Source organism: Pseudochaenichthys georgianus, unplaced genomic scaffold, assembly GCF_902827115.2.
Source record: "Pseudochaenichthys georgianus unplaced genomic scaffold, fPseGeo1.2 scaffold_753_arrow_ctg1, whole genome shotgun sequence".
Taxonomy (NCBI): Eukaryota; Metazoa; Chordata; class Actinopteri; order Perciformes; family Channichthyidae; genus Pseudochaenichthys; species Pseudochaenichthys georgianus.
The window spans coordinates 37,905-58,346 of NW_027263303.1; the positions used below are offsets into that span (position 1 = coordinate 37,905).

A 20,442-nucleotide genomic window follows, 5' to 3' on the forward strand; every position below is an offset into this window, starting at 1 on the left:
TGGGATTATAATTAGAAAACGAGTTCAACTTCAGAGCATGAACACGGGACAACATGAGGCATAAAGTGTAGATATCTCTGAAGGAAGTAGTGTGTGTGTGTGTGTTTACTTTGTCACTTTTCTATTTACATAAACTCCTGACAGATCCTTTAAAGTAAACATACACACACTATTCTCTTGTCTGCTGTAGGGGAAATCAATTAGCGCAAGTGGTGTGTGTGCGTGACCTCGGCTGCTTCATGGCCCGTAACAAAGGCTGCATTTTGCTCAGGAACAGAACATCTGCAGTTTAACCCTCTGTACACACACACACACACACACACACACACACACACACACACACACACACACACACACACACACACACACACACACACACACACACACACACACACACACACACACACACACACACACACACACACACACACACACACACACACACACACACAATATAGTGAAAGTAGCGACAGTGAAAGTAGTCGTTGTGCAGATTGGTCCATTTCAGAATAATATATATGATGTGTTTTATAATGATTGATCATGAAAGTATTCTCAAAGCTGGTGGAGGTGCAGCTAGTCTGGAGTACTTTGTAGACTGCAGGGTAGCTGGTGAAGGTGCAGCTAGTCTGAAGTACTTTGTAGACTGCAGGGTAGCTGGTGGAGGTGCAGCTAGTCTGAAGTACTTTGTAGGCTGCAGGGTAGCTGGTGAAGGTGCAGCTAGTCTGAAGTACTTTGTAGGCTGCAGGGTAGCTGGTGAAGGTGCAGCTAGTCTGAAGTACTTTGTAGGCTGCAGGGTAGCTGGTGGAGGTGCAGCTAGTCTGAAGTACTTTGTAGACTGCAGGGTAGCTGGTGAAGGTGCAGCTAGTCTGAAGTACTTTGTAGACTGCAGGGTAGCTGGTGAAGGTGCAGCTAGTCTGAAGTACTTTGTAGACTGCAGGGTAGCTGGTGGATTTACAGGTGGAACTAAAGTCTGATTCAACACTTGGTTATATTTCACATCATTCATCTGAGAAGTAACTAAAGGTATTAAATACATGTAGTGAGTAGAAGTACACCATGTACCTCTGAACTGTAGTGGAGTAGAAGTACACCATGTACCTCTGAACTGTAGTGGAGTAGAAGTACACCATGTACCTCTGAACTGTAGAGGAGTAGAAGTACACCATGTACCTCTGAACTGTAGAGGAGTAGAAGTACACCATGTACCTCTGAACTGTAGAGGAGTAGAAGTACACCATGTACCTCTGAACTGTAGAGGAGTAGAAGTACACCATGTACCTCTGAACTGTAGTGAGTAGAAGTACACCATGTACCTCTGAACTGTAGAGCAGTAGAAGTACACCATGTACCTCTGAACTGTAGAGGAGTAGAAGTACTCCATGTACCTCTGAACTGTAGTGAGTACAAGTACACCATGTACCTCTGAACTGTAGTGGAGTAGAAGTACACCATGTACCTCTGAACTGTAGTGAGTAGAAGTACACCATGTACCTCTGAACTGTAGAGGAGTAGAAGTACTCCATGTACCTCTGAACTGTAGTGAGTAGAAGTACACCATGTACCTCTGAACTGTAGTGGAGTAGAAGTACACCATGTACCTCTGAACTGTAGTGAGTAGAAGTACACCATGTACCTCTGAACTGTAGAGCAGTAGAAGTACACCATGTACCTCTGAACTGTAGAGGAGTAGAAGTACTCCATGTACCTCTGAACTGTAGTGAGTAGAAGTACACCATGTACCTCTGAACTGTAGAGCAGTAGAAGTACACCATGTACCTCTGAACTGTAGAGCAGTAGAAGTACACCATGTACCTCTGAACTGTAGTGAGTAGAAGTACACCATGTACCTCTGAACTGTAGAGGAGTAGAAGTACACCATGTACCTCTGAACTGTAGTGGAGTAGAAGTACACCATGTACCTCTGAACTGTAGTGGAGTAGAAGTACACCATGTACCTCTGAACTGTAGAGGAGTAGAAGTACACCATGTACCTCTGAACTGTAGGGGAGTAGAAGTACACCATGTACCTCTGAACTGTAGGGGAGTAGAAGTACACCATGTACCTCTGAACTGTAGAGAAGTAGAAGTACACCATGTAACTCTGAATTGTAGAGAAGTAGAAGTACACCATGTACCTCTGAACTGTAGTGAGTAGAAGTACACCATGTACCTCTGAACTGTAGAGGAGTAGAAGTACACCATGTACCTCTGAACTGTAGAGGAGTAGAAGTACACCATGTACCTCTGAACTGTAGGGGAGTAGAAGTACACCATGTACCTCTGAACTGTAGTGGAGTAGAAGTACACCATGTACCTCTGAACTGTAGAGGAGTAGAAGTACACCATGTACCTCTGAACTGTAGGGGAGTAGAAGTACACCATGTACCTCTGAACTGTAGGGGAGTAGAAGTACACCATGTACCTCTGAACTGTAGAGAAGTAGAAGTACACCATGTAACTCTGAATTGTAGAGAAGTAGAAGTACACCATGTACCTCTGAACTGTAGTGAGTAGAAGTACACCATGTACCTCTGAACTGTAGAGGAGTAGAAGTACACCATGTACCTCTGAACTGTAGAGGAGTAGAAGTACACCATGTACCTCTGAACTGTAGGGGAGTAGAAGTACACCATGTACCTCTGAACTGTAGTGGAGTAGAAGTACACCATGTACCTCTGAACTGTAGAGAAGTAGAAGTACACCATGTAACTCTGAATTGTAGAGAAGTAGAAGTACACCATGTACCTCTGAACTGTAGTGAGTAGAAGTACACCATGTACCTCTGAACTGTAGTGGAGTAGAAGTACACAGTAGCATAACATGGTAAATTAAAAGAACCTCAGGATTGTACTTAAGCAAATGTACTAAGTTACTTTGCACTTCTGATTCTCCTCACTTTATCTGCCGTTGTAATAAAGTACATTTCACAGTTTCGGGACAAATAAAGGAGTTCAGATTCGGATCTGTTTGTACTCTTGGGGTTTTCACCAAGACGGAGCTGATGTGCATCTTTAGTCTGGCCACCATGGAGCGATGCATCTCCTCTCACGCTGCTGCAGATTGCTCTCACTGATCATCTGCCCGGATGCATTGCATGGGAAGATATGAGTTTGAACTAACGGCGTTAACCACACGCGTGAATCTAACAAGGGATGCAAATCAGACGCATTAGCTGTGAACGCGCAGGTATGCATGCACAGATGCAGAGAAAGAAACGCCCGCCCTTCCTTTGGTCACACTCAGAGCCGAGCCGGCGGACCCATTAAGCCACATAAGCGGCCGCTTAGGGCCCCGCAGCCACTAAGGGCCCCCTAGCAACAGCAAAAAAATGAAAAAAAATACAATACATTGACCGTGCTTTACCTGAACCTCATCATGAGAGGACGGCAGAGTTGTAATTTCCCGTGTTCAGTGAATGCAACAGAGGCAAGACACCAGACCAACCAGAGAGTTGAATGGAAATAAACATGTCTCATTGGCTGACAGGTACCTATCCTGGGACAATGTTTAAAATAAATTGCGAGTCGGACTCAGAGTTTTTGAAGATGGACATAAGAAAACATTTGTTCTTAAAAAAGAGGGAGATTCTCAAGTGGTGGCTCACACAACAACCCCAGAGCCACCACCTGAGCCAGGAGAACAACGTATGTACCTGTCAGTAAACTTACAAGTTATGTCAACATGTAAGCAAAGCATAAATTACAGCTACGTTGACGTTACTTTGAATCGCGGGGGTAAGCTAAACCGTTAGCAAGTAGCTATAGCTAGCCAGATATATTAAATAAACACTTTGTCATACAATCTAAATGTTGTGTTTTTTAGCGTTACCTGGTGATTTCAAAGAAAGCTCTCTGGGAAATGTTGACTTACTGTCTGTGTTCGACATGAAGCAAGAAGCTACCTTACAGTAGTAGTTGATCCTGAGTCCTGCCAGTTAAAGTGTTTCATAGTTAGCTTAGCTTAGCATCAACCTAGCGCTGAAATATATGGATGCTATGTGACGGTATTTCTGAGGAAACTCAGCTGAAATGGTGGCATAGTTGCCACTGCTTTACGTGTCGACAGCATGTTTGAACGTATTTGCAGCAGTAAATGTGGCTGTTGGCCACTAACGTTGCCATAACAACACCTGCATTTAAATGTGCAACCTCTTTTTGTGACAGATTTTTGCAAGAAATTATAATTCTTCTGAATGATATTTATATCGACAGCTAGTTTCTATGTGAACATTATGACAGCCAGAGAGAATACATGAAAAACAGTTGTGAAATAGTATATGACAAAACAAGAATACAGTTTAAGTGATTTGTAAAATATCCATAAAGAAAAATCTGCTTCCAGTTCTGTTTCATCTGGGTGTTGAGAGATGTATCCATAGATCTCTTAATGTTGCTCTCAAAGTGCACCAGATTAATGCTTTTAACTTCAATATTTAAAAAAAAAAATCTTCCCGGGGGAGCATGCCCCCGGACCCCCCTAGCGGAGATGAGGACCCCCCTAGCGGAGGTGAGGACCCCCCTAGAGGAGGTTAGGTCCACGGTGTTGACATGCTTATTTATACAATATGTGTGCATATGCTAACATGATAAGACAAAAGTTGGTTCTGTGTTGTGTGTAGTGAGATCGCGCTAGAGTGAGGGGGGCCCCCAAGCCAAAGCTCGCTTAGGGCCCCCAAAAGTCTAGGGCCGGCTCTGGTCACACTCATGTAGATCAACCCATAGATCAACCCATAGATCAACCACGGCTAGCTTGCAGAAACGGCTGATTAACACATTCCAGAAAATTAAGTTCACACTGTCTTTTTCGACAAAACTCCCTTTAGGACAGAGGGTCTAAGGACAGAGGGTCTGAGGACAGAGGGTCTGAGGACAGAGGGTCTGAGGACAGAGGGTCTGGGGACAGAGGGTCTGAGGACAGAGGGTCTGAGGACAGAGGGTCTGAGGACAGAGGGTCTGAGGACAGAGGGTGTCGTATTGTCATACTGATATTCTGTACAAACTGTGAAGACACTGAGACAAATGTAACATTTGTGATATTGGGCTATAAATAAACATTGATTGATTGATTGATTGATTGATTGATTGATTGATTGATTGATTGATTGATTGATTGATTGATTGATTGATTGACTCAGAGTTCCTCCCTGCTCGCTAACGTTAGCTCAGCTTTGCAGAAAGGACAAAACAAAGAATGTATTTTCTCTGCCGCCTTAGGCCTAAGGTTGTTCTTTACATATGTGATTGTGTCTGTTCTGCAGTGCTGCCACACTACCTGAGGCCTGTTCTACGAAGCCGGTTCAACCTAACCTGATATGTTGGAGTTAGCCGGTTGGCCTAATCCAAAACATACGCGCTCTCGCTAAGCGGTCCTACGGCGCGGGTCATCAAGTGGATCGCTCAGCCAGCCGTGTCCCATCTAGCTAGGTGTTCACATGAGAGGGGTGGGATCTGGAGCATTCGACCAATCACAGACATGGAGAGCTACTGACAGCGCAGCGTCATACTTCCTGAATGAAAAGTGAACTATAATATCAGACACATGAAGAAGTTAAACTTTAAACATGACTCGAACACTTGATCAGGATCAAAGCCTCAGAGCTGCAGCTGCAAGGTGAACACAGCTGGAGCAGAACGAGTGTTTGAATGCGTCCATCAGCAGGTTCATGATATCACGGCCCGTCTAACACACGATCTGACTTTCATTACCTCTGACTCAGAGTTTCCTCAACTCAACGTGTTGCTAACATAATGCTTCTGCATCCAGTCTGTGGCGCTGTGAGTGCTGCACGGCCAGACACGCTCAGGGACTCGGATCAGGAGACATGTGACACATCATGAAGTGATGTGCCGCGGACTGGACTCAGTGTACTCTGATCCGGGTACTGATGTCGTGGCAGATATTTAAGAGCTTTCTTAACGCTAATGTTCTAACAGTCAGACTGCTCTGAAGATGGAGGTGATATTCTATTCATGTTCACACAGTCGCTGATTTGAACTGCAACGGCATTTTAAACTGTATTTCCTTTATCCTGTAAAGACTTGACTTGAAGACTTGATCGCTTTAAACTCTGCACACTGTTGTTATCAGCTGTTCCACCAAGGCTACGGAGGAGAGTGGCATCTCGATGATGCGTTGTGCGATCTTCACCGTCCTCTGCAGTGACTTCTTGTCCTTGACCGTGCAGTTACCGTACCGTAAATCACATATTTGTACTCCAACAAAGGGATGCCAAAACAAACAGGTACATAAAACGTAAAATCGAGTTCATCGAGCATACGTGTAAGGGGACCTTTTTCTTTGTGTATTAAAACCTTTCTCCCTGACCTCATGAAAGAAACTCAAGACTTTACAGATGTCCTTTGTACTACAAATGACATCCAACAAAAATAAACTTCTTTAATTAGGATTAGAGACCATGATCCGCGGACGTTAACAGGAGAGGCATTGGACATTGTGAAAAGCAGTGTATGAAAGAATGTATTCCTAAAACTCTCATTTTGAATTTGTGAGGTTTCTGAAAGACACTTGATGCGACACGTTCTCCTCACACAGAGACACCGACCAACTTCCACTCAACTTCAACCTGAGGCGCAACCTGTCACATGTCCTGACACCGTGCTAACACGAGCGTGGAGAGTGTGTGTGTGTGTGTGTGTGTGTGTGTGTGTGTGTGTGTGTGTGTGTGTGTGTGTGTGTGTGTGTGTGTGTGTGTGTGTGTGTGTGTGTGTGTGTGTGTGTGTGTGTGTGTGTGTGTGTGTGTGTGTGTGTGTGTGTGTGTGTGTGTGTGTGTGTGTGTGTGTGTGTGTGTGTGTGTAGGGGAATCGGTGCTGTTGAATGGGGATGAAAGACTGTGTGTGAAAAGCCAGACTATGCCCTCAGGAAAGGCTAAAAAAAGAGAGGTTGGTTTAGAAAAGGGAGGTTGAAAGGTGGGGTTCCCCTAATCCACACACACACACACACACACACACACACACACACACACACGTTTGTTTGTGGGACGATTGGAGAGGCGGTTCTTAAAGGTTTCATACAGATAAGTGAAGTCAGAATGTATATAATGATCGCCTTCTGTCTGATGTGTACTCGTATGTATTCATTCTGTGATCGCCCTCTGTCTGATGTGTACTCGTATGTATTCATTCTGTGATCGCCCTCTGTCTGATGTGTACTCGTATGTATTCATTCTGTGATCGCCCTCTGTCTGATGTGTACTCGTATGTATTCATTCTGTGATCGCCCTCTGTCTGATGTGTACTCGTATGTATTCATTATGTTATCGCCCTCTGTCTGATGTGTACGCGTATGTATTCATTCTGTGATCGCCCTCTGTCTGATGTGTACTCGTATGTATTCATTCTGTGATCGCCCTCTATCTGATATGTACTCGTATGTATTCATTCTGTGATCGCCCTCTGTCTGATGTGTACTCGTATGTATTCATTCTGTGATCGCCCTCTGTCTGATGTGTACTCGTATGTATTCATTCTGTGATCGCCCTCTGTCTGATGTGTACTCGTATGTATTCATTCTGTGATCGCCCTCTGTCTGATGTGTACTCGTATGTATTCATTATGTGATCGCCCTCTGTCTGATGTGTACTCGTATGTATTCATTATGTGATCGCCCTCTGTCTGATGTGTACTCATATGTATTCATTCTGTGATCGCCCTCTGTCTGATGTGTACTCGTATGTATTCATTCTGTGATCGCCCTCCGTCTGATGTGTACTCGTATGTATTCATTCTGTGATCGCCCTCCGTCTGATGTGTACTCGTATGTATTCATTCTGTGATCGCCCTCCGTCTGATGTGTACTCGTATGTATTCATTCTGTGATCGCCCTCCGTCTGATGTGTACTCGTATGTATTCATTCTGTGATCGCCCTCCGTCTGATGTGTACTCGTATGTATTCATTCTGTGATCGCCCTCCGTCTGATGTGTACTCGTATGTATTCATTCTGTGATCGCCCTCCGTCTGATGTGTACTCGTATGTATTCATTCTGTGATCGCCCTCCGTCTGATGTGTACTCTTATGTATTCATTCTGTGATCGCCCTCTGTCTGATGTGTACTCGTATGTATTCATTCTGTGATCGCCCTCCGTCTGATGTGTACTCGTATTCATTCTGTGATCGCCCTCCGTGTGATGTGTACTCGTATGTATTCATTCTGTGATCGCCCTCTGTCTGATGTGTACTCGTATGTATTCATTCTGTGATCGCCCTCTGTCTGATGTGTACTCGTATGTATTCATTCTGTGATCGCCCTCTGTCTGATGTGTACTCGTATGTATTCATTCTGTGATCGCCCTCTGTCTGATGTGTACTCGTATGTATTCATTCTGTGATCGCCCTCTGTCTGATGTGTACTCGTATGTATTCATTATGTGATCGCCCTCTGTCTGATGTGTACTCGTATGTATTCATTATGTGATCGCCCTCTGTCTGATGTGTACTCATATGTATTCATTCTGTGATCGCCCTCTGTCTGATGTGTACTCGTATGTATTCATTCTGTGATCGCCCTCTGTCTGATGTGTACTCGTATGTATTCATTCTGTGATCGCCCTCCGTCTGATGTGTACTCGTATGTATTCATTCTGTGATCGCCCTCCGTCTGATGTGTACTCGTATGTATTCATTCTGTGATCGCCCTCCGTCTGATGTGTACTCGTATGTATTCATTCTGTGATCGCCCTCCGTCTGATGTGTACTCGTATGTATTCATTCTGTGATCGCCCTCCGTCTGATGTGTACTCGTATGTATTCATTCTGTGATCGCCCTCTGTCTGATGTGTACTCGTATGTATTCATTCTGTGATCGCCCTCTGTCTGATGTGTACTCGTATGTATTCATTCTGTGATCGCCCTCTGTCTGATGTGTACTCGTATGTATTCATTCTGTGATCGCCCTCTGTCTGATGTGTACTCGTATGTATTCATTCTGTGATCGCCCTCTGTCTGATGTGTACTCGTATGTATTCATTCTGTGATCGCCCTCTGTCTGATGTGTACTCGTATGTATTCATTATGTGATCGCCCTCTGTCTGATGTGTACTCGTATGTATTCATTATGTGATCGCCCTCTGTCTGATGTGTACTCATATGTATTCATTCTGTGATCGCCCTCTGTCTGATGTGTACTCGTATGTATTCATTCTGTGATCGCCCTCTGTCTGATGTGTACTCGTATGTATTCATTCTGTGATCGCCCTCCGTCTGATGTGTACTCGTATGTATTCATTCTGTGATCGCCCTCCGTCTGATGTGTACTCGTATGTATTCATTCTGTGATCGCCCTCCGTCTGATGTGTACTCGTATGTATTCATTCTGTGATCGCCCTCCGTCTGATGTGTACTCGTATGTATTCATTCTGTGATCGCCCTCCGTCTGATGTGTACTCGTATGTATTCATTCTGTGATCGCCCTCCGTCTGATGTGTACTCGTATGTATTCATTCTGTGATCGCCCTCTGTCTGATGTGTACTCTTATGTATTCATTCTGTGATCGCCCTCTGTCTGATGTGTACTCGTATGTATTCATTCTGTGATCGCCCTCCGTCTGATGTGTACTCGTATTCATTCTGTGATCGCCCTCCGTGTGATGTGTACTCGTATGTATTCATTCTGTGATCGCCCTCTGTCTGATGTGTACTCGTATGTATTCATTCTGTGATCGCCCTCTGTCTGATGTGTACTCGTATGTATTCATTCTGTGATCGCCCTCTGTCTGATGTGTACTCGTATGTATTCATTCTGTGATCACCCTTTGTCTGATGTGTACTCGTATGTATTAATTCTGTGATCGCCCTCTGTCTGATGTGTACTCGTATGTATTCATTCTGTGATCGCCCTCTGTCTGATGTGTACTCGTATGTATTCATTCTGTGATCGCCCTCTGTCTGATGTGTACTCGTATGTATTCATTCTGTGATCGCCCTCTGTCTGATGTGTACTCGTATGTATTCATTCTGTGATCGCCCTCTGTCTGATGTGTACTCGTATGTATTCATTCTGTGATCGCCCTCCGTCTGATGTGTACTCGTATGGATTCATTCTGTGATCGCCCTCCGTCTGATGTGTACTCGTATGTATTCATTCTGTGATCGCCCTCCGTCTGATGTGTACTCGTATGTATTCATTCTGTGATCGCCCTCCGTCTGATGTGTACTCGTATGTATTCATTCTGTGATCGCCCTCTGTCTGATGTGTACTCGTATGTATTCATTCTGTGATCGCCCTCTGTCTGATGTGTACTCGTATGTATTCATTCTGTGATCGCCCTCTGTCTGATGTGTACTCGTATGTATTCATTCTGTGATCGCCCTCTGTCTGATGTGTACTCGTATGTATTCATTCTGTGATCGCCCTCTGTCTGATGTGTACTCGTATGTATTCATTCTGTGATCGCCCTCCGTCTGATGTGTACTCGTATGTATTCATTCTGTGATCGCCCTCCGTCTGATGTGTACTCGTATGTATTCATTCTGTGACCGCCCTCCGTCTGATGTGTACTCGTATGTATTCATTCTGTGATCGCCCTCCGTCTGATGTGTACTCGTATGTATTCATTCTGTGATCGCCCTCCGTCTGATGTGTACTCGTATGTATTCATTCTGTGATCGCCCTCCGTCTGATGTGTACTCGTATGTATTCATTCTGTGATCGCCCTCCGTCTGATGTGTACTCGTATGTATTCATTCTGTGATCGCCCTCCGTCTGATGTGTACTCGTATGTATTCATTCTGTGATCGCCCTCTGTCTGATGTGTACTCGTATGTATTCATTCTGTGATCGCCCTCTGTCTGATGTGTACTCGTATGTATTCATTCTGTGATCGCCCTCTGTCTGATGTGTACTCGTATGTATTCATTCTGTGATCGCCCTCTGTCTGATGTGTACTCGTATGTATTCATTCTGTGATCGCTCTCTGTCTGATGTGTACTCGTATGTATTCATTCTGTGATCGCCCTCTGTCTGATGTGCTGACATGAGAAGGTTGAGGGGTGTATCTCACGATGTGTTTGGTGTCACGGTGCCTCCTGGTAACGGAGGAATGTTACGAGTGTGTCACGCTCTTTACCTTCCTACTCGACCGGCTTGTTTATAAAACAATGTGAGCATCGTGGAGGGGGGAGGGAGGGAGGGAGGAGGGAGGAGGGAGGGGGGAGGGAGGGGCAAGCCCTAAACCCCCGGAGGAGGAGGTCTTCTAGGAAAGGGTGCATGCTAAGTCTCAGCATGTTGTCTCCGAGTGTAGAATTCCTCAGGTGTCAGGAAACGTTGTAAAGACGTAACACGAGTCTTTTGTTAACTCCACCTTTAATATATTCAGGCAGCAGGAGAGGACTCTTTAAAGTAGATACTACATACTGATATACACCTGAACATCAGCAGGAGAGGACTCTTTAAAGTAGATACTACATACTGATATACACCTGAACATCAGCAGGAGAGGACTCTTTAAAGTAGATACTACATACTGATATACACCTGAACATCAGCAGGAGAGGACTCTTTAAAGTAGAGACACTACATACTGATATACACCTGAACATCAGCAGGAGAGGACTCTTTAAAGTAGAGACACTACATACTGATATACACCTGAACATCAGCAGGAGAGGACTCTTTAAAGTAGAGACACTACATACTGATATACACCTGAACATCAGCAGGAGAGGACTCTTTAAAGTAGAGACACTATATACTGATATACACCTGAACATCAGCAGGAGAGGACTCTTTAAAGTAGAGACACTATATACTGATATACACCTGAACATCAGCAGGAGAGGACTCTTTAAAGTAGAGACACTACATACTGATATACACCTGAACATCAGCAGGAGAGGACTCTTTAAAGTAGAGACACTATATACTGATATACACCTGAACATCAGCAGGAGAGGACTCTTTAAAGTAGAGACACTACATCTGCACATGTCAAACCAAAAACTTTTAAAAAAAAATATGGTGCAAGCGATAGCGGCAGGGAGACTGGAAACAGGAAGTGGAGCTTTAGTGACTTCGTAGAGTGCTGGAACCTAAGAGCAGCAGCTGATCTAAATTACTGTGAACAAATCTACACAAGAGGAGGAACAGTGGCCACAATCTGACCTGAGGGGAGGGTGTGAACATCAGAGCACACTTAAACCCCACTAAGAGAAGGGGCTTTAGGACACACACACACACACACACACACACACACACACACACACACACACACACACACACACACACACACACACACACACACACACACACACACACACACACACACACACACACACACACACACACACACACACACACACACACACACACACACACACACACACACACACACACACACAGGGTTATTAACTCTCTGATTGGGGGAGCTTTCCTTCCCTCGTCCCCCGTCCAGTTGTCATGGTGGTATGAGCCGAGCACTTATTAGCTGACCCCTGGGATCAGTCCAAGCAGAGAGCGGGGGTGGGGTTAAGCCTTCACCTCGAGGGGCTCGCTGCTGCGGCATCTCACCAAAAACTTTAATGAAATTGCCGAGACACGGAGTCAGGAATGTTTTCCCTCTCACCTCTCTTTGCTTTTCCCAGACTCCGACGCCACTCTGAAGAGCATGAGAGCGGCAGAGGAGAGCTGCTCATGTCCTCCATGCTCCACCCTCACATGCTGCTCAGTGCATGTGTGAAGTCTGGGCATGAAGTGCACGTCAGGGCTGAAGCTTATCGTCAATAAACATTACAAATAATATGGCAACTATTTCCAGATTCAGTATTTTGTGTCCAAACTTCGCAGAGATCGAAGTGACGTCTTCAAAGTCCCAATGATGTAGTGACGTGAGACAAAGGAAGGCAGCCATCTCTGTGTTCCATCTGTCACGCGGCCACTCGTCCAATCAAGACTCACCGTCTGATGGGTCAGACATGACACGTCTGGTCGTCTGGGAGACGATGGGGACATATTCAAAGTATTCAAAGTAACAAATCCTATTGTAATCGTTTCATCAGAGGTGGAAGAAGTACTCAGGTATTGTACTTGAGTAAAAGTAGAAATACTCAGATCTTGTACTTGAGTAAAAGTAGAAGTACTCAGATCTTGTACTTGAGTAAAAGTAGAAGTACTCAGATCTTGTAGTAAAAGTAGAAGTACTCCGATATTGTACTTGAGTAAAAGTAGAATTATTCAGATCTTGTACTTGAGTAAGAGTAGAAGTACTCAGATCTTGCACTTGAGTAAAAGTAGAAGTACTCAGATCTTGTACTCTAGTAAAAGTAGAAGTACTCAGATCTTGTAGTAAAAGTAGAAGTACTCAGATCTTGTTCTTGAGTGAAAGTAGAAATACTCAGATCTTGTACTTGAGTAAAAGTAGAAGTACTCAGATCTTGTACTTGAGTAAAAGTAGAAGTACTCAGATCTTGTACTCTAGTAAAAGTAGAAGTACTCAGATCTTGTAGTAAAAGTAGAAGTACTCCGATATTGTACTTGAGTAAAAGTAGAATTATTCAGATCTTGTACTTGAGTAAGAGTAGAAGTACTCAGATCTTGCACTTGAGTAAAAGTAGAAGTACTCAGATCTTGTACTCTAGTAAAAGTAGAAGTACTCAGATCTTGTAGTAAAAGTAGAAGTACTCAGATCTTGTTCTTGAGTGAAAGTAGAAGTACTCAGATCTTGTTCTTGAGTGAAAGTAGAAGTACTCAGATCTTGTTCTTGAGTGAAAGTAGAAGTACTCAGATCTTGTAGTAAAAGTAGAAGTACTCAGATCTTGTTCTTGAGTAAAAGTAGAAGTACTCAGATCTTGTTCTTGAGTAAAAGTAGAAGTACTCAGATCTTGTACTTGAGTAAAAGTAGAAGTACTCAGATCTTGTACTCTAGTAAAAGTAGAAGTACTCAGATCTTGTAGTAAAAGTAGAAGTACTCCGATATTGTACTTGAGTAAAAGTAGAATTATTCAGATCTTGTACTTGAGTAAGAGTAGAAGTACTCAGATCTTGCACTTGAGTAAAAGTAGAAGTACTCAGATATTGTACTTGAGTAAAAGTAGAAGTACTCAGATCTTGTACTCTAGTAAAAGTAGAAGTACTCAGATCTTGTAGTAAAAGTAGAAGTACTCAGATCTTGTTCTTGAGTGAAAGTAGAAGTACTCAGATCTTGTTCTTGAGTGAAAGTAGAAGTACTCAGATCTTGTTCTTGAGTGAAAGTAGAAGTACTCAGATCTTGTAGTAAAAGTAGAAGTACTCAGATCTTGTTCTTGAGTAAAAGTAGAAGTACTCAGATCTTGTTCTTGAGTAAAAGTAGAAGTACTCAGATCTTGTTCTTGAGTAAAAGTAGAATTACTCAGATCTTGTACTTGAGTAAAAGTAGAAGTACTCAGATATTGTACTTGAGTAAAAGTAGTTTGTAGTTTAGTCAATTTATTGAACATGTCAGAAACAAAAAAATATAACAATAATATATATATATTCTCTTTTTTTCACTCAGATTAATAATTATAACAAAGTACCAAAAAAAAAAAAATAATAATAATTTTCAGATAGTCTCTGTTCATGTTCAACAGGGGCAAGAAGAAGCTTAAAAAAACGTGTCTGGTCCTCCCCCCTCTCTAACATATATGTCTCTTATAAAACATTAGGTCATCAGCGACATGTTTGACTTGTTAATCTTTTCTTTCAGAAAGAAATTACTTTTTACAAGAAATAACAACAAATGGGATTTCACAGGTCCTGTTCGTAACCATTCATGATTAGACTCCTAAATAATACTTTCATTTTAGATAGACTTGTACAATAGTAGAAGTACTTAGGTCTTGCACTTGAGTAAAAGTAGAAGTACTCAGATCTTGTACTCTAGTAAAAGTAAAAGTAGAAGTACTCAGATCTTGTACTTGAGTGAAAGTAGAAGTACTCAGATCTTGTACTCTAGTAAAAGTAGAAGTACTCAGATATTGTACTCTAGTAAAAGTAGAAGTACTCAGATCTTGTACTTGAGTAAAAGTAGAAGTACTCAGATCTTGTACTCTAGTAAAAGTAGAAGTACCAGAGTGTAGAATACTCTATTTCAGTAAAAGTCCTGCATTCAAAAAGTTCCTCAAGTGAAAGTAGAAAGTATTCTCATCAGAATATAGTGAAAGTAGCGACAGTGAAAGTAGTCGTTGTGCAGATTGGTCCGTTTCAGAATAATATATATATATGTTTTATAATGATTGATCATGAAAGTGTTAATCGCTTTATTGGTGCCGCTGCTACACGTGAAGCTACTTTATCATTAAAAATGACCCTCAATTCAACATCGTTTATACGTTTATACCATTTTGTATTAGCTAATAATTAGTCCGATAAAATAAAGTGAAATAACAATAAGTTGTGTTATAGTTTAACTGCATTGCATTTCTCTTGTGTATGCCCTGAATACATGTATTGGATTAAAAAGTATGAACAATTGAAAACTCCGGTAAAGTACAATTAATCTCAAATGTGCACTTAAACTACTCCACTCTTTTACCTGACAGCTTTTACAGATTCAGATTATTAGCCAATACCACTTATTAATTAATCAATGATATATTTGTAGGATCAAATATTCAGCAGCAGTTGATCAAGTCATCCCACGAGCTGCTCCTTCCCCAGCTGGTGATGAACACACGCCATAATCCCCTCACTTCATATACGAGTCTGCACAACGACTCCTTCCACTTCAGTGTTGCATGAAGGACTGATCCTCCACTCCTCCAGCAGCACGTCCTCCTCTCTGCGCCTCTGGAGGCAGATGTGGCCGCAGACCGTGCGCTGTGCGCGGCAGAGGAATGTGAGGAACTCCGGCCACACGGGAAGCTTCCCCCGGAGGAGCCGGGAGAGAGGCTCCACACACACGAGCACACCGAGCTGAGCTCTGCACGCAGGAGGAGAGGAGGCTTACCTTGAGAGAATGCAACGCGCAGTCTGTGCGCGGCGGAAGCCTCTATCCACAGTTAGAATCCAGCGCGCGTGTGTGTATCGTCCTTAGTGTACACATTGAGCCTCCTGCTCAACAACAGCTCAATCAAGTGAAGCGCACCCTCTTAAACAGGCTGGAAGTGGGAGGGGCTCCGTGCGCGTGCCCGAGGCGCGCTGCACCTGCGACAACAAAAAACAACAGCAGGAAAGATGTCTTATTTTGAAAGGTGTTTGATTGTAAAATATATTTTATTGTGAAAGATGTTTGTTGTAAATAAAACGTTTGGCCAGTAATTTATTTTCCTCATTGTAGCGACCAGAGAGGGGGGGGGGGGGATATATGCAGTCCCTCATTGTAGCGACCAGAGAGGGGGGGGGGGGGATATATGCAGTCCCTCATTGTAGCGACCAGAGAGGGGGGGGGGGGATATATGCAGTCCCTCATTGTAGCGACCAGAGAGAGGGGGGGGGGGATATATGCAGTCCCTCATTGTAGCGACCAGAGAGGGGGGGGGGGGATATATGCAGTCCCTCATTGTAGCGACCAGAGAGGGGGGGGGGGGATATATGCAGTCCCTCATTGTAGCGACCAGAGAGGGGGGGGGGGATATATGCAGTCCCTCATTGTAGCGACCAGAGAGGGGGGGGGGGGATATATGCAGTCCCTCATTGTAGCGACCAGAGAGGGGGGGGGGGATATATGCAGTCCCTCATTGTAGCGACCAGAGAGGGGGGGGGGGATATATGCAGTCCCTCATTGTAGCGACCAGAGAGGGGGGGGGGGATATATGCAGTCCCTCATTGTAGCGACCAGAGAGGGGGGGGGGGGATATATGCAGTCCCTCATTGTAGCGACCAGAGAGGGGGGGGGGGGATATATGCAGTCCCTCATTGTAGCGACCAGAGAGGGGGGGGGGGATATATGCAGTCCCTCATTGTAGCGACCAGAGAGGGGGGGGGGGATATATGCAGTCCCTCATTGTAGCGACCAGAGAGGGGGGGGGGGGATATATGCAGTCCCTCATTGTAGCGACCAGAGAGGGGGGGGGGGGATATATGCAGTCCCTCATTGTAGCGACCAGAGAGGGGGGGGGGGGATATATGCAGTCCCTCATTGTAGCGACCAGAGAGGGGGGGGGGGGATATATGCAGTCCCTCATTGTAGCGACCAGAGAGGGGGGGGGGGGGGGGGGTATATGCAGTCCCTGATAGTGTTTATGAGTTATTATGAGAGTGCTCTACTTGTTTGATTCTGCAACTGTATATATATATAAATATATATGTGTGTGTATATGTCCGCATCTGTAGCCGGTTATTGTCTCACTATACTGTCGTGGTAGGCGTAAAGTAATACAGACGGTTTGGAGCATGGTGGTTACTTTATTCAGGCTTGTACTCTCCATGTCATTTCGGCCCAATCCCAAACCACTCCCTCGACCCTACCCCTCCGTGATGGAGTGAACTCCGTCTGTAGCCACACTCGCAGCTCAATGAGGCTCCTCCTGTCAGATGGAGGGAGTAAATACAGCAGCAGGCTTTGGGACGGCCTCCCCTCTCTCCGGAAGAAACAGGAAATGCCGTAACTGTATGTAACAACGGTTTCAAATCAGCATCTCGTAGACAAAAAGTTTAAATTAATAACTCAAATAAAACTCCAAACATCTTGCATTGTGTTTCAAAGCTCTTTTAGTTTTAAACCTGATGTTTATAAGCTTCTTAGTTTTTGCAACGGTCTGTAAATATAGGCTACACAACTTTATAATAAAATGCACACATTTACCTTTTTCTAGACTAAACACAGGTATGATCTTAAGTTAAAAACATATGAGGTCATCATGAGGTTGTTAACATCGCAGTTTATCAGTGGATGTTTGCTGGAACTACTTGTAAACAGCTTGTTTCCTGAGGACACACACAGCGTGACTCCGGTCAGGTAGAGACCGGTCTCAAGTCAGCACCGCTGCAGACTCGCTGTTTGAGGGCTTGATAGCCCACTCCCCCTCCACACTCGTTGCTTTGGAACAGCCCTCAATATGGCGGACCCTCCGCGTGAACGCGCAAACGGAGGGGTAGGGTGTAGGGGGCGGTTTGGGAATGGGCCTTCGTAGTCGCATGACCCGTCGTGTCCACCTCCGGTCTCATACATCCTGTTAGCGCTATCACAATAAAAGCATAACAGCTAACACCACATCTCCCTTTCTTAAGAAAACAGAACAGACTGTTCATACTGCTCACAGGCTGATATCTAGTGTATCAATACACTATATATCAGCCTGAGAGCAGTATGAACAGTGTGTATTAATACACTAGATATACACAGCAGCCTGTGAGCAGTTTGAACAGTGTGTATGAATACACTAGATACACACAGCAGCCTGTGAGCAGTATGAACAGTGTGTATTAATACACTAGATACACACAGCAGCCTGTGAGCAGTATGAACAGTGTGTATTAATACACTAGATATCAGCCTGAGAGCAGTATGAACAGTGTGTATGAATACACTAGATACACACAGCAGCCTGTGAGCAGTATGAACAGTGTGTATGAATACACTAGATACACACAGCAGCCTGTGAGCAGTTTGAACAGTGTGTATGAATACACTAGATACACACAGCAGCCTGTGAGTAGTATGAACAGTGTGTATTAATACACTAGATATCAGCCTGAGAGCAGTATGAACAGTGTGTATGAATACACTAGATACACACAGCAGCCTGTGAGCAGTATGAACAGTGTGTATGAATACACTAGATACACACAGCAGCCTGTGAGCAGTTTGAACAGTGTGTATGAATACACTAGATACACACAGCAGCCTGTGAGTAGTATGAACAGTGTGTATTAATACACTAGATACACACAGCAGCCTGTGAGCAGTATGAACAGTGTGTATTAATACACTAGATATCAGCCTGTGAGCAGTATGAACAGTGTGTATGAATACACTAGATATCAGCCTGAGAGCAGTATGAACAGTGTGTATTAATACACTAGATATCAGCCTGAGAGCAGTATGAACAGTGTGTATGAATACACTAGATATCAGCCTGAGAGCAGTATGAACAGTGTGTATTAATACACTAGATATCAGCCTGAGAGCAGTATGAACAGTGTGTATGAATACACTAGATATCAGCCTGGGAGCAGTATGAACAGTGTGTATTAATACACTAGATATCAGCCTGAGAGCAGTATGAACAGTGTGTATTAATACACTAGATATCAGCCTGAGAGCAGTATGAACAGTGTGTATTAATACACTAGATATCAGCCTGTGAGCAGTATGAACAGTGTGTATTAATACACTAGATATCAGCCTGAGAGCAGTATGAACAGTGTGTATTAATACACTAGATATCAGCCTGAGAGCAGTATGAACAGTGTGTATTAATACACTAGATATCAGCCTGAGAGCAGTATGAACAGTGTGTATTAATACACTAGATATCAGCCTGTGAGCAGTATGAACAGTGTGTATTAATACACTAGATATCAGCCTGAGAGCAGTATGAACAGTGTGTATTAATACACTAGATATCAGCCTGAGAGCAGTATGAACAGTGTGTATTAATACACTAGATATCAGCCTGAGAACGGTATGAACAGTGTGTATTAATACACTAGATATCAGCCTGTGAGCAGTATGAACAGTGTGTATTAATACACTAGATATCAGCCTGTGAACAGTATGAACAGTGTGTATTAATACACTAGATATCAGCCTGAGAGCAGTATGAACAGTGTGTATTAATACACTAGATATCAGCCTGAGAGCAGTATGAACAGTGTGTATTAATACACTAGATATCAGCCTGAGAGCAGTATGAACAGTGTGTATTAATACACTAGATATCAGCCTGAGAGCAGTATGAACAGTGTGTATTAATACACTAGATATCAGCCTGAGAGCAGTATGAACAGTGTGTATTAATACACTAGATATCAGCCTGAGAGCAGTATGAACAGTGTGTATTAATACACTAGATATCAGCCTGAGAGCAGTATGAACAGTGTGTATTAATACACTAGATATCAGCCTGAGAGCAGTATGAACAGTGTGTATTAATACACTAGATATCAGCCTGAGAGCAGTATGAACAGTGTGTATTAATACACTAGATATCAGCCTGTGAGCAGTATGAACAGTGTGTATTAATACACTAGATATCAGCCTGAGAGCAGTATGAACAGTGTGTATTAATACACTAGATATCAGCCTGAGAGCAGTATGAACAGTGTGTATTAATACACTAGATATCAGCCTGTGAGCAGTATGAACAGTGTGTATTAATACACTAGATATCAGCCTGTGAACAGTATGAACAGTGTGTATTAATACACTAGATATCAGCCTGTGAGCAGTATGAACAGTGTGTATTAATACACTAGATATCAGCCTGAGAGCAGTATGAACAGTGTGTATTAATACACTAGATATCAGCCTGGGAGCAGTATGAACAGTGTGTATTAATACACTAGATATCAGCCTGTGAGCAGTAT

At 43.5% G+C, this 20,442-nt stretch overlaps 1 protein-coding gene across 1 annotated transcript in view; it reads right to left on the reverse strand.

Moving 5' to 3' along the window:
* The window catches only part of LOC117444217 (vasorin-like), a 38,799-nt gene extending 22,781 nt beyond the window's left edge, over positions 1–16,018 (reverse strand). The window contains exon 1 of the mRNA XM_034079870.2: positions 15,920–16,018. The gene's annotated coding sequence lies outside the window, so the exon portion shown is untranslated. The remainder of the gene's footprint in view (positions 1–15,919) is intronic.
* Between the last annotated feature and the right edge of the window lie 4,424 nt (positions 16,019–20,442).